Genomic DNA, 19,673 nt, shown 5'->3' on the forward strand with positions numbered 1-19,673 from the left:
GACTAAGCTTTTCCCCACACCCTTGACTGATTGTATGATCTGGGTGGTGCACTCTCATGAGAAATCCAATTATGCCTTGGATAAGTGACTTTGTATCGGAGACTTCCTTGTTTGTATATTGGATTAAGGGATTTTGGTTTTCTACACTATAAAGTGGGACAGACCAGGAGCTCAGACACACAGTTCCTGCTATCACAATTGCAGGGGCTCCCCTGATCCCTTGCCCTTCATGGGAAGAGCTGGTTTTCTGCTTTCCCTTGTCTTCTCTTGTGGTTTGCCTGTCTTGGTGAGACACCAATAAATAGGATGGCCCCCCATCCTCTGACTCCGCCATTTCTTTATCGTCTGCCCGAATCCAATGGGAACCTGCATGTGAATGGTCACGATGACGGCTCCTGGCCTTACACTGGTTATATACCCTTTGACTACATACAGGTTGGGGGAGCATGACAACATGACACAATTATTAACAAGATTATATGTTGGGCAGATAAAATGTATTATGCTCACTTTGTTAAAGATGGCGCTGCCCACGTGAGGCCGTCACCCAGGTGACATTACTGTGTGTTGGGAATCGTTGTAGCCTGGGGCTTGGTTTTGGGATTAAGCCTTTCCCACCCTTTTTGATGTGGGGTGGTAAAATCCCATCATGCCCCAGATAAGTGACTTTGTATTAGAGACTTCCCTATTTTGTATATTGGATTAAAGGTTTGGATTTCTACACTATAAAATAGGGCAGAACGGGAACTTGTGTTCTTGGTTTCTGAGATTATCATTAGAGGAGAGAGCAGAGCGGAGAGCAGAGGAAGGCCACGTGGAGGAGGCCAGGAGAAGCAGCCAAGATGGCGGAGTGTTGAGTGAGAAGCCAGTTTATACAGAGTTTGTGCGGGGAGAAGGAAGGAGATGGGGAACAGAGGTGAATAAGTCTGGTGAGCTAAAAACCTTTGATTCTAGGAAACTCGGATAAGTCAGTAGCTTTGTGAGCACTGAATGTGACTGGGTTTTGGAGCCCAGTGTGTGTTTTTTACTTGCCTGCCGGGTGCAAACTAGAATTAAAGACTATGGCCCACCAGTTTTTGGCTCCGTTGTTTACCAACTGTCCGAATCCAATACGAACCTGCATGGACAAGGCTGCTGTGTTGGCGGCCCTGGCTGCTGGCTTTACATTATAACATTTGTCTAGGGGGATTTACAAAGAACGTTAAAACTTTCAAGGTAATACAATCAAAGACATTCACAAATCCTTTTAGTATCTATGTCTCCTCCTTTGCCTGAGCAGTGGTAGTCAACCTGGTCCCTACCACCCATGAGTGGGCATTCCAGCTTTCATGGTGGGTGGTAGCAGAGCAACCAAAGTATAAATAAAAAGATAGATTTAACTGTAGTAAATTGTTTTATAAAGATTTATTCTGCCAAACTTAGTGAAAATCCAACATAAAGTACTTGGTAAGTAATTATTAGTATATGCTTTAACTTGCTGTAACTTTGCTTTATAAATTTTATAAAGTAAAGTTACTTCCGTACTTTATAAATCACCATTACTGTGGAACCGGTGGGCGGTTAGAAAATTTTCTACTAACAGAGATACAAAAGTGGGCGGTAGGTATAAAAAGGTTGACTACTCCTGGCCTAGAGGTACACGTTAATCTCAGATTCCAGGAAGGAGGGAGAGCTAAAATCAGTGTAGGGTGGTATGTAAATTTTTCCTCTTATTAAAAGCAAAAGGGAGTTCCTCAGATAACCTTAATCCTTTCAGAGAACTTAAAACCAAATGACCCTAGTCTTCCTTGTAAGTCAGGACACCTCCAAATTCTTTTTCCTCCATTTTCCAAAGAAAGGACAGGAAAGCCTGACCTTTTTTTTTTTTTTTTTTTTTTTAAACCTGACCTTTTCCTCCTAGATTGTCAATATTAATTTTGCAGCTTTTTTGGTACCTTACAACAATCTTGGCACAGCTTCCTTAATTTCAACAAAATTCACCCTCAGGCCAAAGCAACTTCACTTAAGTCATAAATTTATTTGAAGTCACAACAAACCAATACACAACAAAGGCAAAGAAGTAAAACAGAGGTATGTCATAAGTGTCCCAAGAGAGAGGGTAATAGGAACCATGGAAACAGGACAGGCCTTCACTGGCCTGGAGGAAGTCAAATAAGATCTCTGGGCAAGTGAAACATTAGTTGTGTTTAAGATAAACATTCTTTTTTTTTTTTTTTTTTTTTTCCTTCTGAAGCTGGAAACGGGGAGAGACAGTCAGACAGACTCCCGCATGCGCCCGACCGGGATCCACCCGGCATGCCCACCAGGGGCGATGCTCTGCCCACCAGGGGGCGATGCTCTGCCCCTCCGGGGCGTCGCTCTGCGGCGACCAGAGCCACTCTAGTGCCTGGGGCAGAGGCCAAGGAGCCACCCCAGCGCCCGGGCCATCTTTGCTCCAACGGAGCCTTGGCTGCGGGAGGGGAAGAGAGAGACAGAGAGGAAGGAGGGAGTGGGGGGTGGAGAAGCAAATGGGCGCTTCTCCTGTGTGCCCTGGCCGGGAATCGAACCCGGGTCCCCCGCACACCAGGCCGATGCTCTACCGCTGAGCCAACCGGCCAGGGCAAGATAAACATTCTAATGAGAACAACAAAAGTGTGCAAGAGTCAGGGTGAGAGATGGCCCTTGTTATGAAACAATGAAACTTGCCTAGAATTTAGTGAGGTCTAAGGTAAGTGCCTTTGCTCACCCATTGTGTTGGTCAAATAAGTTTGTAAATTGATATACATGTTTGCTCGCTTATAGCTTACATTGTGTGTGTGTGTGGGGGGGGACAGGCTATAAGCAGGCCAGGTCGTTATAGCCTGAGGCTTAGTTTTAAGACTAAGCTTTTCCCCACACCCTTGACTGTTGCATGATGTCAGTGGTGCACTCTCATGAGGAATCATGCCTCAGATAAATGATTTTGTATCAGAGACTTCCTTGTTTTGTATATTGGATTAAAGGTTTTGATTTCTATACTATAAAGTGGGGCAGACTGGGAGCTTGTTCTTTCTCAGTTCCTGCTATCACCATTTCAGGGTCCTCCCTGATCCCCTGCCCTTCATGGTTTTCTGCTTTTCCCTTGTCTTCTCTGGTGGCTTGCCTGTCTTGGTGAGACACCAATAAACAGAATGGCCCACCATCCTCCGACTCTGCCATTTCTTTCCCATCTGCACAAATCCAATAGGAACCTGCATGTGAATGGCCACGATGGCAGCCCCTGGCCATATATGATACATTGTTAACCCTGGCCCACCTACTTTAAACCCTATGACTTATGTACAAATCCTTTCTGCAATTTAGAGCACAGCTAAATTGTCACCTTTTCCACCATCTCCACTGACCCTTATCAAGTCACATAATATACTGCTCACAAAAATTAGGGGATATTTCAAAATAAATATGAAGCTTAAAAATATCCCCTAATTTTTGTGAGCAGTACAGTTTATTCATATCTTATTGTTCCAATCTCTGACTATAAACTTACAGTTAAGTCTAACCATCTTACTAGTCCCCTATGTTCTTGAAGGAAGGACCTGTGTCTGTGTAAAGCCAGAAGCCACGGCCAGGGCCACCATCAGAGCAGCCCAGCCCATGCAGGTTCGCATTGGATTCAGACAGTCGGTAAAGAAACAACGGAGCCAAAAACTGATGGGCTGTCATCTTTAATCCTAGCTTGCACCCGGCGGGCAAGTAAAAACACACACTAGGCTCCAAAACCCACTCACATTCAGTGTTCACAAAGCCACTGACTTATCCGAGTTTCCTAGAATCAAAGGTTTCTAGCTCACCAGCCTTATTCTCTTCAATTCCCCATCTCCTTCCTTATCCCAGATACAAACTCTGCACAAACTGGCTTCTCACTCAACACTCCGCCATCTTGGCTGCTTCTCCTGGCCACATGGCCTCTTTCTGCTCTCCTTTCTGCTCTCTCCTCTAATGATAATCTCAAGAACCAAGAGAGTAAGCTCCTATTCTGCCCCTATTTTATAGTGTAGCTTCACAACCTTTAATCCAATATACAAAATAGGGAAGTCTCTAATACAGTCACTCCTCTGAGGCATGATGGGATTGTACCACCCCACATCAAAAAGGGTGGGAAAGGCTTAATCCCAAAACCAAGCCCCAGGCTACAAGGATTCTGCCTGCCCACCGCCTGCCCCCAACACACATTAATATCACCTGGGCAACGGCCTCCACGTGGGCAGTGGCGCCATCTTTAACAAAGTGAACATAATACATATTTTATCTGCCCAACAATCTGATAAATCAGAATCACCTATGGCACCTACCACAATGCTTTGCACTTTATTTATCCTCCATAGAAATGTATTGAATGAATGAATGGTGAATGACAGGGGTGTAGTAGGAAGATTGGGTGACTAGAATCAGGAGACCTAAATCCTGCTGCCACTAACCAGCTCTGTGATCTTGGACAAGTCAAAAGTCAGTCACCCTCCAGGGGAGAGGCATATGTCTTCATGAAATCTAAAGTTTCTTGCAATCCTGTACTAGACACTTAGCTGAGTTTAAGAAAATATGGTACCAGTCATAATTTTCACCCCCAATATTATGTTTGATCTGCTAGTAAAATAATTATGTCAAAACACTGCCCTGGATATCATATGACTCCCAAAACAACCTTGATTTTAAAAATAGCAAAGGTGAAACTTGAGTTTAAGTGACTGTGCCAAATCACAGATTATAAATGATGAAACCTGTTGGGCAGATAAAATATATTATGCTCACTTTGTTAAAGATGGCACTGCCCACGTGGAAGCCCGTTGCCCTGGTGGTTGCTTGGAATGGGCATAATTATATTAATGTGTGTTGGGGGTGGGCTGTGAGCAGGCAGGATCCTTGTAGCCTGGGGCTTGGTTTTAGGATTAAGCCTTTCCCACCCTTTTTGATGTGGGGCGGTATAATCCCATCATGCCCCAGATAAGTGACTTTGTATCAGAGACTTCCTTGTTTGTATATTGGATTAAAGGTTTGGATTTCTACACTATAAAGTGGAGCAGAACCAGAGCTTGCTCTCTCTTAGTTCCTGAGAATATCATTAGAGAAGAGAGCAGAGAAAAGCCACATGCAGGAGGCCAGGAGAAGCAGCCAAAATGGTGGAGTGCTGAATGAGAAGCCAGTTTGTGCAGAGTTGGTGCAGGGAGAAGGAAGGAGATGGGGAACAGAGGTGAATAAGGCTGGTGAACTAGAAACCTTTGATTCTAGGAAACTCGGATAAGTCAGTAGCTCTGTGAGCACTGAATGAGTGGGTTTTGGAGCCCAGTGTGTGTTTTTACTTGCCCACCAGGTGCAAGCTAGGATTAAAGGTGATGGCCCACCAGTTCTTGGCTCTGTTGTTTCATTACTATCTGTCCGAATCTAATGTGAACCTGCATGGGCCAGGCGGCTGTGATAGTGGCCATGGCTACTGGCTTTACAAAACCCAAAGTTAAACTCCTGGTCTCCAAATCTTGTGTTCCCCAACATTTTTTTTTAAGCAAAATTGGTTTATTTGAATTTGGGATTATTGAGTTAACGTGGTTTCAAGTGTCCCACTCAATATAACACCCTCACCCGCCCACATCGTGCCCCCCCATGCCCCATGCAAAGTCTCTTTCCATCTCATTTCCCTCCCTTTTGCCCCCTCCCTCTCCTCCTACCCCTTTTCTCCTGCTGGCGATTGCTACCTGGTTGTCTGTATTTATGTGTTACTTATAAATAATTTTGGCTAATCCCTTCACCTTTGATCCCATCCCCTCTTCCTCCTTCCCTCTGACAGCCTCTATTTCTTGTGACCTTGCCTCATTTCTATTTTGTTCCTCAGATTATTGTGTTCATTAGATCCCACATATAAGTGAGAGCATATGATATTTGTCTTTCTCTGCTTGGCTTATTTCTCTTAGCATAATAGTCTCCAGGTCCATCCATGCTGTCACAAAAGGTAAAATTTCCTTCTTTTTCATTGCTGCGTAGTATTCCATCATGTATATGTACCAAAGCTTTTTAATCAATTCGTCCACTAATGGACACTTGGGCTGTTTCTAGATCTTGGCTATTGTAAAAAATGATGCAATAAACATGGGGGTCCATATCTTCTTTTGAATTAGTGTTTTGGGACTCTTAGGATATATTCCTAGAGATGAGATAGCTGGGTCATAAGGGAGTTCTATTTTTAATTGTTTGAGGAAACATACTGTTTTCCACAGTGGCTGCACCAGTCTGCATTCCCACCAGCAGTGCAGGAGGTTCCCTTTTCTCCACACCCTCTCCAGCACTTGCTGTTGATTTATTAATGAGTGCCATTGGGACAGGTGTGAGGTGGTATCTCATTGTGGTTTCAATTTGCATTTCTCTGATGATTAGTGACATTGAGCATTTTTCATATGCCGTTTGGCCATCTGTATGTTCTCTTTGGAAAAGTGTCTATTCAGGTCCTTTGCCCTTTTTTTTTAAAATTTATTTATTTATTTATTTATTTATTTATTTATTTATTTATTTATTTATTTATTTTACAGAGACAGAGAGAGTCAAAGAGAGGGATAGACAGGGACAGACAAACAGGAACGGAGAGATGAGAAGCATCAATCCTTAGTTTTTCGTTGCGCATTTCGACACCTTAGTTGCTCATTGATTGCTTTCTCATATGCGCCTTGACCGCGGGCCTTCAGCAGACCAAGTAACTCCTCGCTTGAGCCAGGGACCTTGGGTCCAAGCTGGTGAGCTTTTTGCTCAAACCAGATGAGCCCGCGCTCAAGCTGGCGACCTCGAGGTCTCAAACCTGGGTCCTCAACATCCCAGTCCAACGCTCTATCCACTGTGCCACTGCCTGGTCAGGCACCTTTGCCCTTTTTTTTTTTCTGTATTTTTCTGAAGCCGGAAACAGGGAGAGACAGTCAGAGAGACTCCCGCATGTGCCCAACCGGGATCCACCCGGCACGCCCACCAGGGGGCGATGCTCTGCCCCTCCGGGGCATCGCTCTGTTGCGACCAGAGCCACTCTAGCACCTGGGGCAGAGGCCAAGGAGCCATCCCCAGCGCCCGGGGCCATCTTTGCTCCAGTGGAGCCTCGGCTGCGGGAGGGGAAGAGAGAGACAGAGAGGAAGGAGAGGGGGAGGGGTGGAGAAGCAGATGGGCACTTCTCCTGTGTGCCCTGGCCAGGAATCAAACCCGGGACTTCTGCACGCCAGGCCGACGCTCTACCACTGAGCCAACCGGCCAGACATTTGCCCATTTTTTAATTGCATTGTTTACCTTCCTGGCATTGAGTTTTAGAAGTTCTTTATAAATTTTGGTTATTAAGCCCTTATTAGAGATATCAGCGAATATGTTCTCCCACTGAGTGGGTTGTCTTTTTATTTTGTTAATAGTGTCTTTTGCTGTGTTAAAGCTCTTTAGTTTGATATAGTCCCATTTGTTTCTTTTATCATTTATTTCACTTGCCCACAGAGATATATTGGCAAAAATATTGCTATGAATTGACAGGAGAGTCAACTGCCTGTGTTTTCTTTCAAGATTTTTATGGTTTTGTGACTTATATTTAAGTCTTCTATCCATTTTAAGTTTGTTTTTGTGAATGATGTAAGTGGTAGTCTAATATTTTTGCATGTACCTGTCCAATTTTCCCAACACCATTTATTAAAGACACTGTCTTTATTCCGTTGTATACTCTTGCCTCCTTTGTCAAATATTAATTGACCATAAAGGCATGGGTGTATTTCTGAGTTCTCTGTTTTGTTGTATGCCTGTTCTTATGCCAGTAGCAAGCTATTTTGATTACAATGGCCTTGTAGTATAACCTTATATCAGGAAGTGTGATACCTCCCACTTTGTTCTTCATTTTTCAAGACCTCTGAGGCTATTCAGGTTCTTTTTTGGTTCCATATAAATTTTTGGAATATTTGTGCTAGATCTGTGAAATGTGCCACTGGTATTTTAATAGAAATTTCATTGAATCTATCAATTTCTCTGGGTAATATGGACATTTTAATGATGTTAATTCTTCCTATCCATGAAAGCAGTATATGCTTCCACTTGTTCATATCTTCCTCCATTTCTTTTTTTCAATGTTTTATAATTTTCCAAGTACAAGTCTTTTTTACCTCCCTGGTTAAATTTATTCATAACTACTTTATTTCTTTTTGTTGAAATAGTGAAGGGGATTGTTTCCTTAATTTCTCTGACAATTTATTGTTGGTGTATAAAAATGCCACTGATCTCTGAATATTAATTTTATATCCTGCCATCTTGCAAAATTCATTTATCAGGTCTAGTAGTGTTTTGGCTGAAACTTTAGGGTTTTCTATATACAGTATTATGTCTTCAGCAAATAATGAGTCTTACTTCTTTTACAAGTTGGATGTCTTTTATTTTTTCTTCTTGTCCAATTGCTGTGGCTAGGACTTCCAGACTATGTTGAATAAGAGTAGTGAAAGGGGGCACCCTGTCTTGTTCCTGATCTTAAGGGGATTGCTTTTAATTTTTTCCCATTGAGTATGATGCTGGCTGTCAGTTTGTCACATAGGGCCTTTATTATGTTGAGGTATGTTCCCTGTATTCCCACTTTGCTCAGAGTTTTGATCTTAAATAGGTTATGTATTTTATCAAATGCTTTTTCTGCATATGTTGATATGATCATGTGATTTTTATCCTTCATTTTGTTTATGTGATGAATCACGTTTATTGATTTGAAAATATCATGACACCATTGCCTCCCTGGAATAAATCCCACTTGATCATGATGTATGATCTTTTTAATGTATTGCTGGGTCTGGTTTGCTAATAATTTGTTAAGAATTTCAGCATCTGTGTTCATCAGGGATATTGTCCTATAGTTTTCTTTCTTTATAGTGTCTTTACCTGGTTTTAAAATAATGTAAAGAGCTTGCCTCATAGAATGAGCTTCAAAGTCTTCCTCATAGAATGAGCTTCGAAGTCTTCCTTCCTCTTAAATTTTTTGGAATAGCTTGAGAAGGATAGGTGTTAACTCTGAATATTTGGTAAAATTCACCTGTGAAGCCATCTGGTCTAGGACTTTTGCTGGGAGTTTTTGATAACTGTTTCAATTTCATTTGTTGTAATTGGTCTGCTTAGGGTTTTTTTTTAAATTTATTTATTCATTTTTTTAGAGAGGAGAGGGAGAGACAGAGAGAGAGAGAGAGAGAGGAGAGAGAGAGAGAGAGAAGGGGGGAGGAGCTGGAAGCATCAACTCCCATATGTGCCTTGACCAGGCAAGCCCAGGGTTTTGAACCGGCGACCTCAGCATTTCCAGGTCGACGCTTTATCCACTGCGCCACCACAGGTCAGGCTGCTTAGGTTTTCTGATTCTTCCATATTTAGTTTTGAAAGTTGTATGTTTCTAGGAATTTATCCATTTCACCTAGGTTGTCCAATTTTTTGGCATACAGTTCTTCATAGTATTTTCTTACAATCCTTTGTATTTGTGATGTCAGTTGTTACTTCTCTTTCATTTCTAATTGTATTTATTTTAATCCTCTCTCTTATTCTTGATGAGTCTGATTAAAGGTTCATCAATCTTGCTTACCTTTTCAAAGAACGAGCTCTTAGTTTTATTGATCTGTATTTTTTTTAGCCTCTATGTCATTCATTTCTGCTCTGATCTATATTATTTCCTTCCTTCTACTTCCTCTGGGCTTTATTTATTGTTCTTTCTCTAGTTCTTTTATATGCAGGGTTATATTTTTTATTTGAGCCTTTTCTTGCTTCTTAAGGTATGCTTATAATGCTATAAACTTCCTTCTCAGGACTGCCTTTGCTGTGGCCCATATATTTTGGGTTGTGGTATGTTCTTTTTCCATTTATTTATTTATTTGCATTTATTCATTTTTACTGAGGAGGGAGGAAAAAAGGGGGGGGGGGAAGATGGGGAGGAACAGGAAGCATCAACTCCCATATGTGCCTTGACCAGGCAAGCCTAGGGTTTTGAACCAGCGACCACAGCATTCCAGGTCAACACTTGATCTACTGCACCACCACAGGTCAGGCAGTTGTTTTATGTTCATTTTTATTTGTTTCAAGGAAATTTTTTGTTTCTTCCTTGATCTCATTGTTAATTTAATTGTTATTCAATAATACGCTATTTAGCCTCCAAGTGTCTGGATATTTTTCAGTTTTTCTATTGTAGTTGATTTCTAGTTTCATGCTATTGTGGTCAGAGAAGATGCTTGATATGTCAATCTTTTTAAATTTATTGAGACTTGCTTTCTGTCCTAACATGTGGTCTATCCTAGAAAATGTACCATGAGCACTTGAAAAGAATGTATATTCTGCTGCTTTGTGGTGAAATATTCTGACAATATTAATTGCATCCTGTTGATCTAGTGTGTCTTTTTTTTTTCCTGAAGTTGGAAACGGGGAGGCAGTCAGACAGACTCCCGCATGCGCCTGACCGGGATCCACCTGGCATGCCCACCAGGGGGCGATGCTCTGCCCATCTGGGGCATTGCTCTGTTGCAACCAGAGCCATTCCAGTGCCTGAGGCAGAGGCCATGGAGCCATCCTCAGCGCCCGGGCCAACCTTGCTCCAATGGAGCCTTAGCTGTGGAAAGGGAAGAGAGAGACAGAGAGGAAGGAGAGGGAGAGGGGTGGAGAAGCAGATGGGTGCTTCTCCTGTGTGCCTTGGCCCGGATCTAGTGTGTTGTTTTTTTTTCCTAGCTTTTTATTTTATTTTTTTTAGATTTTATTTATTCATTTTAGAGAGAGGAGAGAGAGACAGAGACAGATAGAGAAGGGAGGGAGGAGCAGAAAGCATCAACTCCCATATGTGCCTTGACCAGGGAAGCCCGGGGTTTCAAACCCACGACCTCAGCATTCCAGGTTGATGCTTTTACCCACTGCACCACCGCAGGTCAGGCTAGTGTGTCTTTTAAGGCCACTATTTCTTTGTTGATTTTTTTTCTAGAGGATCTATCCATTAATGTTAGTGTGGTATTAAAATCCTCTACTATTTTTGTATTGCTGTCCATTTCACCCATTATGTCTATCAAAATCTGCTTTATATATTTAGGTGCTCCTATATTGGGTGCATAAATATTTACAATGGTTATATCCTCTTGTTGGATGCTCCCTTTATCATTATGTACTTACTGTCTTTGTCCCTTACTATAGTCTTTGTTTTAAAGGCTATTTTGTCAGATATAAGAATTGCTATTCCAACTTTTTTTTTTCATTTCCATTTCCATGAAATATTATTTCCATCCCTTTACTTTCAGTCTATGTGTATCTTTTGTTCTGAAATGGCTCTCTTGTAGACAGCATATATACAGGTTTTGTTTTTTTATCCATGCAGCTACCCTGTGTCTTTTGATTGGAGCATTTAATCCATTTACATTTAAGGTTATTATTGATATGTATTTATTTATTGCCATTTTATTCTTTAAACCTATAATTCTTGTTCCTCTAATTTTTCTTCCTTTCCCTTTCTTATAGCAGGCACTTTACCATTTCTTGCAGTACTTCTTTCGTGGTAATGAACTCCTTGAGCCTTTTTTTCTTGTCTGGAAAGCTCTTTATTTCCTTCAATTTTAAATGATATCTTTGCTGGGTATAGTATTCTTGGTTATAGGTTCTTGTTTTGCATCACTTTGAGTATTTCTTGCCAATTTCCTTCTGGCGTGAAGTGTTGAGAATCAGATGTCAGTTTTATGGGGGCTCCTTTGTAGGTAATTAATTGCTTTTCTCTTGTGGCTTTTTGTATTCTTTCTTTGTCTCTTAACTTTGGCATTTTAATTATGATGTATCTTGGTGTGAGCCCCTTTGAGTTAATCTTTAATGGGGCTCTCTGTGCTTCTTGAATTTGTATGACTTTTTTCTTTGTTGGTTTAGGGAAGTTTTCAGCTATGATTTCTTCAAACAAGTTCTCTATCCCTTGTTCATTCTCTTCTCCTTCAGGAACCCCTATGAAGCAGATGTTGTTTCTCTTCATGTTGTCACAGAGGTCCTTTAGAGTTTCCTCGGTCTTTTTTTTTTTTTTTTTTCATTTTTCCGAAGCTGGAAACGGGGAGGCAGTCAGACAGACTCCCGCATGCGCCCGACCGGGATCCACCCGGCATGCCCACCAGGGGGCGATGCTCTGCCCCTCTGGGGTGTCGCTCTGTTGCATCCAGAGCCAGTCTAGTGCCTGAGGCAGAGGCCACAGAGCCATCCCCAGCACCCGGGCCATCTTTGCTCCAATGGAGCCTTGCTGCGGGAGGGGAAGAGAGAGACAGAGAGGAAGGAGAGGGGGAGGGGTGGAGAAGCAAATGGGCGCCTCTCCTGTGTGCCCTGGCCGGGAATCGAACCTGGGACTTCTGCACGCCAGGCCGACGCTCTACCACTGAGCCAACCAGCCAGGGCCTCCTCAGTCTTTTTGAGCCTCTTTTTTTCTTAAATGAGATGCGGGGAGCCAGAGAGACAGAGTTCTGCATGCACCCAACTGAGATCCACCTAGCAAGCTCACTAGGGGGCGATGCTCTGCCCATCTGGGGCTGTTGCTCTGTTGCAACCAGAGCCATTCTAGTGCCTGAGGCAAGACCATGGTGCCATCCTCAGATCTTGGGCCAATTTGCTCAAGTGGAGCCTTGGCTGTGGGAGGGGAAGAGAGAGATAGAGAGAAGGGGAAGGGTGGAGAAGCAGATGGTCGCTTCTCCTGTGTGCCCTGACTGGGAATCAAACCTGAGATATCCACACGCCGGCCCGATGCTCTACCACTAAGTCAACTGACCAGGGCATGAGCCTCTTTTCGTTTTGCTGCTCTGCTTCTGTGCTTTCATTTATCTTGTCCTCTAAATCACTGATACAATCCTCTGCTTTATCCAGTTTGCTGTTGATTCCTTCTAAGTCAGTCTTCATTTCTGATGTTGTATTTGTCATATCTAATGGTTATTTTTTTATGATTTCAATGTTTTTTTGTTTGTTGTGTTTTTTTACAGAGACAGAGAGAGAGTCAGAGAGAGGGACAGATGGGGACAGACAGGAACGGAAAAAGATGAGAAGCATCAATCATCAGTTTTTCACTGCACGTTGCAACACCTTAGTTTAGTTGTTCATTGATTGCTTTCTCATATGTGCCTTGACCGTGGGCCTTCAGCAGACCGAATAACCCCTTGCTTAAGCCAGCGACCTTGGGTCCAAGCTGGTGAGCTTTGCTCAAGCCAGATGAGCCTGCGCTCAAGCTGGCGACCTCAGGGTCTTGAACCTGGGTCCTCCGCATCCCAGTCCAATGCTCTATCTACTGCGCCACCGCCTGGTCAGGCAATGTTGTTTTTAATGCTTACTATCTCTGTTTAAGTTCTCGTTGTGATCATCCATTCTTACTCTAAGATCCTTGAGCATCCTAATAATCATTATTTTAAACTGGTAGTTTGGTAACTTCTATTTTCTTGAGTTCTTTTTCTGGGGATTTCTCTTGATTCATTTGGGTCATATTTCTTTGCCCATTTTGTCTATGTATTAGGTAGCTCTGTTCGACTTTCAAATTTGTTGTGGCAATCTTATGAGGAAGATGGGCTCAGTAGTACTGACCTCCAGGCCACCTGAGTTCCTTTCTCTTGGAATGCTTCTTGAGGGTAATATTTATCTTCCTGTTGTATGTGAGTCTTGAAGGCAGCTGGCCCTTTCATGGGTGGGGTTGTCCCTTCAGGCTGGCTGGCTCTAAGAGTCAACTTTGACCATATGTATTCGATGCTGTACAGTGTCTGTCCTGTTGGGTGTATTTATAACTCACAGTGTTCAGTGCCTGCTGGATTCCTCCTTTGGATGTGCCACTTGTGTAGTTATCTGAGTCTAACATTGGTGCGGTCTGTCACCCACTACTGGTTGTGTTGGTTCTGGGTCCTCTTGGGTGGTGTTCAGGTATGGGTTGGTGTCTGTTGTTTGTTACCCACCGTGGGCTACCTGTCTGAAACTGATGCTCTGTTCACTGTTTATGTCTGCATTTTCTGTGCCTAGGTAGTGTGTGAGGGGCCAACCTATGTATAAAGATCAGCTTCCTCCTGCTTAGAGCTGACAAAAGCTCCATAAAAGGGCCCAAACTCCATTAAGATTTGCCTCCACTTTTCAGCTGTTCAACCTCTCCTTGCAGCTGCCTGGTCTTCCAGAGTCTTCTGTAGAAAGACTGTAGTATGGGCTTGACTGGCCTCATTCCACCAGCTCCTCTACAGATTATAAACTTGGTGGGTTAGGGCAGCTGAGGTTGGAATACAACATTAGTGAGACCCCCTATTTCAGGGGTATCTTGGTCAGGAGCTCAGTACAGGAAAGGTGGCTCCTACTCCAGAGCCTAATCCCTCAATCCTATTTCTTCCCAGCAAGGTGAGCAGCATGTTCAGGTTGGGTGGGGCTAACAGTCCCCTCTGCAGAGGTTCTTCCAGCTGGGGAGCCCCTGGTCTCAGGGAGGAAAACTAACAGAGTCCTCCCCTGGGGCTGAGTGTGACCCCCTCCAGAAAGTGGCTAAGCTCCTTGACCTGTCCCAACAATAGGCTCCGGGAAACCCACACCTTGAATGACCATGCTCCAAGCCTCTCCCCCTTCTCCCTGTGGAACCAGCCCAGCAGGGCAGGATATCCAGAACCCAGGCCGGCTGACTGCGAAGCTCCACCCTGTCCAATGTGCATGAGCCGCTGTGCTGGTACTGATCACAGAGAGTGGAACTCACCTCAGCTGGGCTGGTTGTCAGATGAGCCCTCCCTTAGGGCACGCCACCAGCAAGGGTAGTTGGGTCCTGCCCCAATGCTCTCCGCAGCTGGCCACTGATGTGCCAGCTCTGGGCCTCCCTGGAGGGAACGTGGTGCAGACCAGTGGGAACACTGTCCATGGCTGGCTGTAAAGCCAGTAGCCAGGGCTGCTATCACAGCCGCCTCCTGGCCCATGCAGGTTCGCATTGGATTCGGACAGTCGGTAAAGAAACAACGGAGCCAGTAACTGATGGGCTGTCATCTTTAATCCTAGCTTGCACCCGGCGGGCAAGTAAAACACACACTGGGCTCCAAAACCCACTCACATTCAGTGCTCACAGAGCTACTGACTTATCCGAGTTTCCTAGAATCAAAGGTTTCTAGCTCACCAGACTTATTCACCTCTGTTCCCCATCTCCTTCCTTCTCCCTGCATAAACTGCACAAACTGGCCTCTCACTCAACAATCCACCATCTTGGCTGCTTCTCCTGGCCTCCTCCACATGGCCTCCTTCTGCTCTCTGCTCTGCTCTCTCCTCTAATGATAATCTCAGGAACCAAGCGCGCAAGCTCCCGTTCTGCCCCTATTTTATAGTGTAGAAATCCAAACCTTTAATCCAATATACAAAATAGGGAAGTCTCTACTACAAAGTCACTTATCTGGGGCATGATGGGATTGTACCACCCCATATCAAAAAGGGTTGGAAAGGCTTAATCCCAAAACCAAGCCCCAGGATACAAGGATTCTGCCTGCCCATAGAGACACACATTAATATCACCTGGGCAACGGCCTACACGTGGGCAGCGCCATCTTTAACAAAGTGAGCATAATATATTTTATCTGCCCAACACTGGCCCTCAGCAACCTTCTTGGAGCTACAATCAAATCAGAGGTTATGGCTGCCTCTGCTGGGCCCAGGTGCTCATGGAAATACCGAACCGCACACCTAGGCTGGATTTTACCCACTTTGGGCCTGGGGGCAAGTCAGAAAAAGTCCCAAGCTTCTCTGAGAAGCTCCTGCAGTCTCTGTCTGCTGGCTGCTTGTTGGGCTTGGCCACTGAAATAAAACTTCTGGTAGTTTAGACTCTAAATTGCCGGGGCAGTTCAAGGATTAGGAAGGGTGGTGGATGTGGCTTTGCCCCCAGGCCCTAGGCGTCAGTCCAGACTTTTTTATTTATTTATTTATTTTTTTACAGGGACATAGAGTCAGATAGAGGGATAGACAGGAACAGACAGATAGGAACAAAGAGAGATGAGAAGCATCAATCATCAGTTTTTCAGAGACACCCCAGCTGTTCATTGATTGCTTTCTCATATGTGCCATGACCACAGGCCTTCAGCAGACCGAGTAACCCCTTGCTTGAGCCAGCGACCCTGGGTCCAAGCTGGTGAGCTTTTTGCTCAAGCCATATGAGCCCGCGCTCAAGCCGGCAACCTCAGGGTCTCAAACCTGGGTCCTTCCGCATCCCAGTTGGACACTCTATCCACTGCGCCACTGCCTGGTCAGGCAGTCCAGACTTTTATCACAGACCTCAGTAGGGTCAACAGGAGCCCAATGGGTGTGGCCTCTGAGACCACAAGGTGCGGTCAGCCAGCAGTTCAGACAGTTTCTACCTACTCTCCCCTGAGGCGGAAGCACCAGTCATAGACTCGGGGAAGTAGGGGGTAAGGCTCCATCCTCAACGCCCGCCTGGTTCTTCCTGGCTGACTTCTCAGAACGGCCTGGTATCCATAGAGTAGGGCAGCTGCTTTCCCCCAGGCTGATGCTACATGGAGGGGATGTTCCATCCAAGAAATATGGCGACTGCGGTATTGAAGAATGACTTAACACAGGGGTTCCAGTGGTCATGCCCATAGTGTCTCTCCCTGGGCCTCCAACTTCACACTCTCCTCATGCAACTCTAGTCCTCTCAGCCCTCCCTCCATGGAGCCCTAGTAAGTGGCTGTGAATGAGATTTTCTGTGTTGACCCTTGAAAACGGTGACTGTGGGCCCTGGCCAGTTTGCTCAGTGGGTAGTGCACTGGCCTGGTATGTGGATGTCCTTGGTTTGATTTCTGGTCAGGGCACACAGGAGAAGTGACCATCTGCTTCTATCCCCTTCCCTCTCCCCCTTCTCTCTCTCTTCCTCTTCCACAGCCAGTGGCTTGATTGGTTCTAGTGTTGGCGCAGGTACTGAAGATAGCTCATCTAGTGTTGGCACAGGTACTAGCACTTGGTATACGGTAAGCATTTTTCAATGTATAGCTCAGTTGATTTGAGCATCAGCCCCAGACAGGGATTGCTGGGGGGTCCAATCAGGTGCATGCGGGAGTCTATATCCTCCTCTCACTTAAATAAATAAATAAATAAATAAATAAATAAATAAATAAATAAATGGCGGTGCCCACCTGAAAACTCCCATCTCTTTCTCACAGATAGAAACTGCACCTCTTTTCCCCGCCAGATGCTCTGTGGGTGCCTCTTCTAGGCTCTGGAAGGCATTTGGCCCAGGGCTTTGGACCCTCCCCTCTCAGGGAGAATCTCCCTGCAGTGAAAGTCCCTCCGGACCCTCAGCCACCACTCACTCCTGGGAGCGGGGCAGCCCTGTCCGTGTCTCCACCCTTCCTACCAGTCTCAGTGTGGGTTTTGTGATCCTTGGTTATAGACTCCTCTTCATTTAGTTTGAAGTTGGTTTCTCAAGATGATTAGTCTTAAATTTAGTTGTAACTCCAATTTGGACCTGGGAGGTGGCATTTAGGACATCTACCTACTCTATTGACATCTTGGAATCTCTCTCCAATTGTCTTAATTATCAATCACTGCTTTACCCTTCTTCCATTATAAAACCAAGACGTTGGTCCTTTCCTCACAACATACCTCACTGGTATCAACAAGTCTGGCTGTTTGAAATATATGTCAAATTAAAATGGACTCAAGAAAAGAAAATTTAATGTGTGAAAAATTGTTTTCCTGACAATTCTTTAATAAACTGCCTGTTGGTATCACTGAGTCCCTATATTGCTAAAATGGTAATAGATGAGAATATAATACCACCAGGATGATTGTTACTTGATTACCCTGTACTGCAGATTATCATAAAAGGATTTTTTTAATTGAGTAGGTAATTTTTTTTTAACTTTTTTTTTTTTTTTTTTTCCTGAAGCTGGAAACGGGGAGAGACAGTCAGACAGACTCCCGCATGCACTCGACCGGGATCCACCCGGCACGCCCACCAGGGGGCGATCCTCTGCCCCTCCTGGGCGTCGCTCTGCCACGACCAGAGCCACTCTAGCGCCTGGGGCAGAGGCCAAGGAGCCATCCCCAGCGCCCGGGCCATCTTTGCTCCAATGGAGCCTTGGCTGCGGGAGGGGAAGAGAGAGACAGAGAGGAAGAAGGGGGGTAGGGGGTGGAAAAGCAAATGGGCGCTTCTCCTATGTGCCCTGGCCGGGAATCGAACCCGGGTCCCCCGCACGCCAGGCCGACGCTCTACCGCTGAGCCAACCGGCCAGGACCGAGTAGGTAATTTTTAAATCTTTTCAGAACTACTTTCTTCATGTGCTTATAGTCCAAGATCCACTTCCAAATTTGGGGCAAAAAAAGCATTTGTGATACCTAGCATAGGACACACTCTGAATGCCTATGATTTCTAACTGAATTTAAGTGCTACATAACCATCCCTTAAGTGTAACTCAATCTTGGCATGTATCCATTTATTCAAAAACAAAAATGTGTCACTCCCAAAGCAAAGGCAATGAAATATGACACAAAACACAACCACTTACTAGTAGAAAATAACAAACGACAGAGTATGTTCATGAGAAATACTTTCTAATAATGACAAAAGCTAATGGTTTTATAGTATAGGAAATGTTCTAAATGCTTTTTTCCTATATTAGCTCATTTTGTCTTCACAACCACAGGATCAGGCAGGTACTACTTTTAGCTCCATCTTACAGACAAAAAAACTACATGTACAGAGAAGTGGTCACACAGCTACTAAGTAACAGCCTGAATCCAAGCCCAGGAAATCTGGCTCAGGAATCTGGGCCTGTTTGACTAGAATGCATTTTTTTTTTCTCCCCAAAGATCCAGTTACCCTAAAACAAAATCACATTTGATCTTTTCATTCTGTTACTTAAACAGCTCTGTTGTCTTCAGGAGCCTAATTTTACTTCTGCCTTATCATGTGGCATTCTTTTTTTTTTTTACAGAGACAGAGTCAGAAAGAGGGATAGACAGGGACAGACAGACAGGAACAGAGAGATGAGAAGCATCAATCATTAGTTTTTCGTTGCGCATTGCGACACCTTAGTTGTTCACTGTTTTCTCATATGTGCCTTGACCGCAGGCCTTCAGCAGACCAAGTAACCCCTTGCTTGAGCCACTGACCTTGGGTCCAAGCTGGTGAGCTTTTTGCTCAAACCAGATGAGCCTGTGCTCAAGCTGGCTACCTTGGGTGTCTCGAACCTGGATCTCGGCATCCCAGTCCGATGCTCTATCCACTGCGCCACCGCCTGGTCAGGCTCATGTGGCATTCTTAAAGCAGGAAAAGGCACTGCCTTCTTTTCTTCAACTATCCAATTCTGTAAGACCCAGATTAATCATAATAACCCCATGTCTTTGTCAAAGCAGTTACCAATTTGCATTATAATTATCAACTTACATCTAACTTTTCCAAGAGATTTAACTCCTTAAGGCAAGGACCACATCTTCTTCATAGCACTTGGTATACGGTAAGCATTTTTCTTTTTTTTTTTTTTTTTGTATTTTTCTGAAGCTGGAAACGGGGAGAGACAGTCAGACAGACTCCCGCATGCGCCCGACCGGGATCCACCCGGCACTCCCACCAGGGGCAATGCTCTGCCCACCAGGGGGCGATGCTCTGCCCCTCCGGGGCGTCGCTCTGCTGCGACCAGAGCCACTCTAGCACCTGGGGCAGAGGCCAAGGAGCCATCCCCAGTGCCTGGGCCATCTTTGCTCCAATGGAGCCTTGGCTGCGGGAGGGG

The sequence above is a fragment of the Saccopteryx bilineata genome, chromosome 3 (genome assembly GCF_036850765.1).
Source record: "Saccopteryx bilineata isolate mSacBil1 chromosome 3, mSacBil1_pri_phased_curated, whole genome shotgun sequence".
In the NCBI taxonomy this organism is placed as follows: domain Eukaryota; kingdom Metazoa; phylum Chordata; class Mammalia; order Chiroptera; family Emballonuridae; genus Saccopteryx; species Saccopteryx bilineata.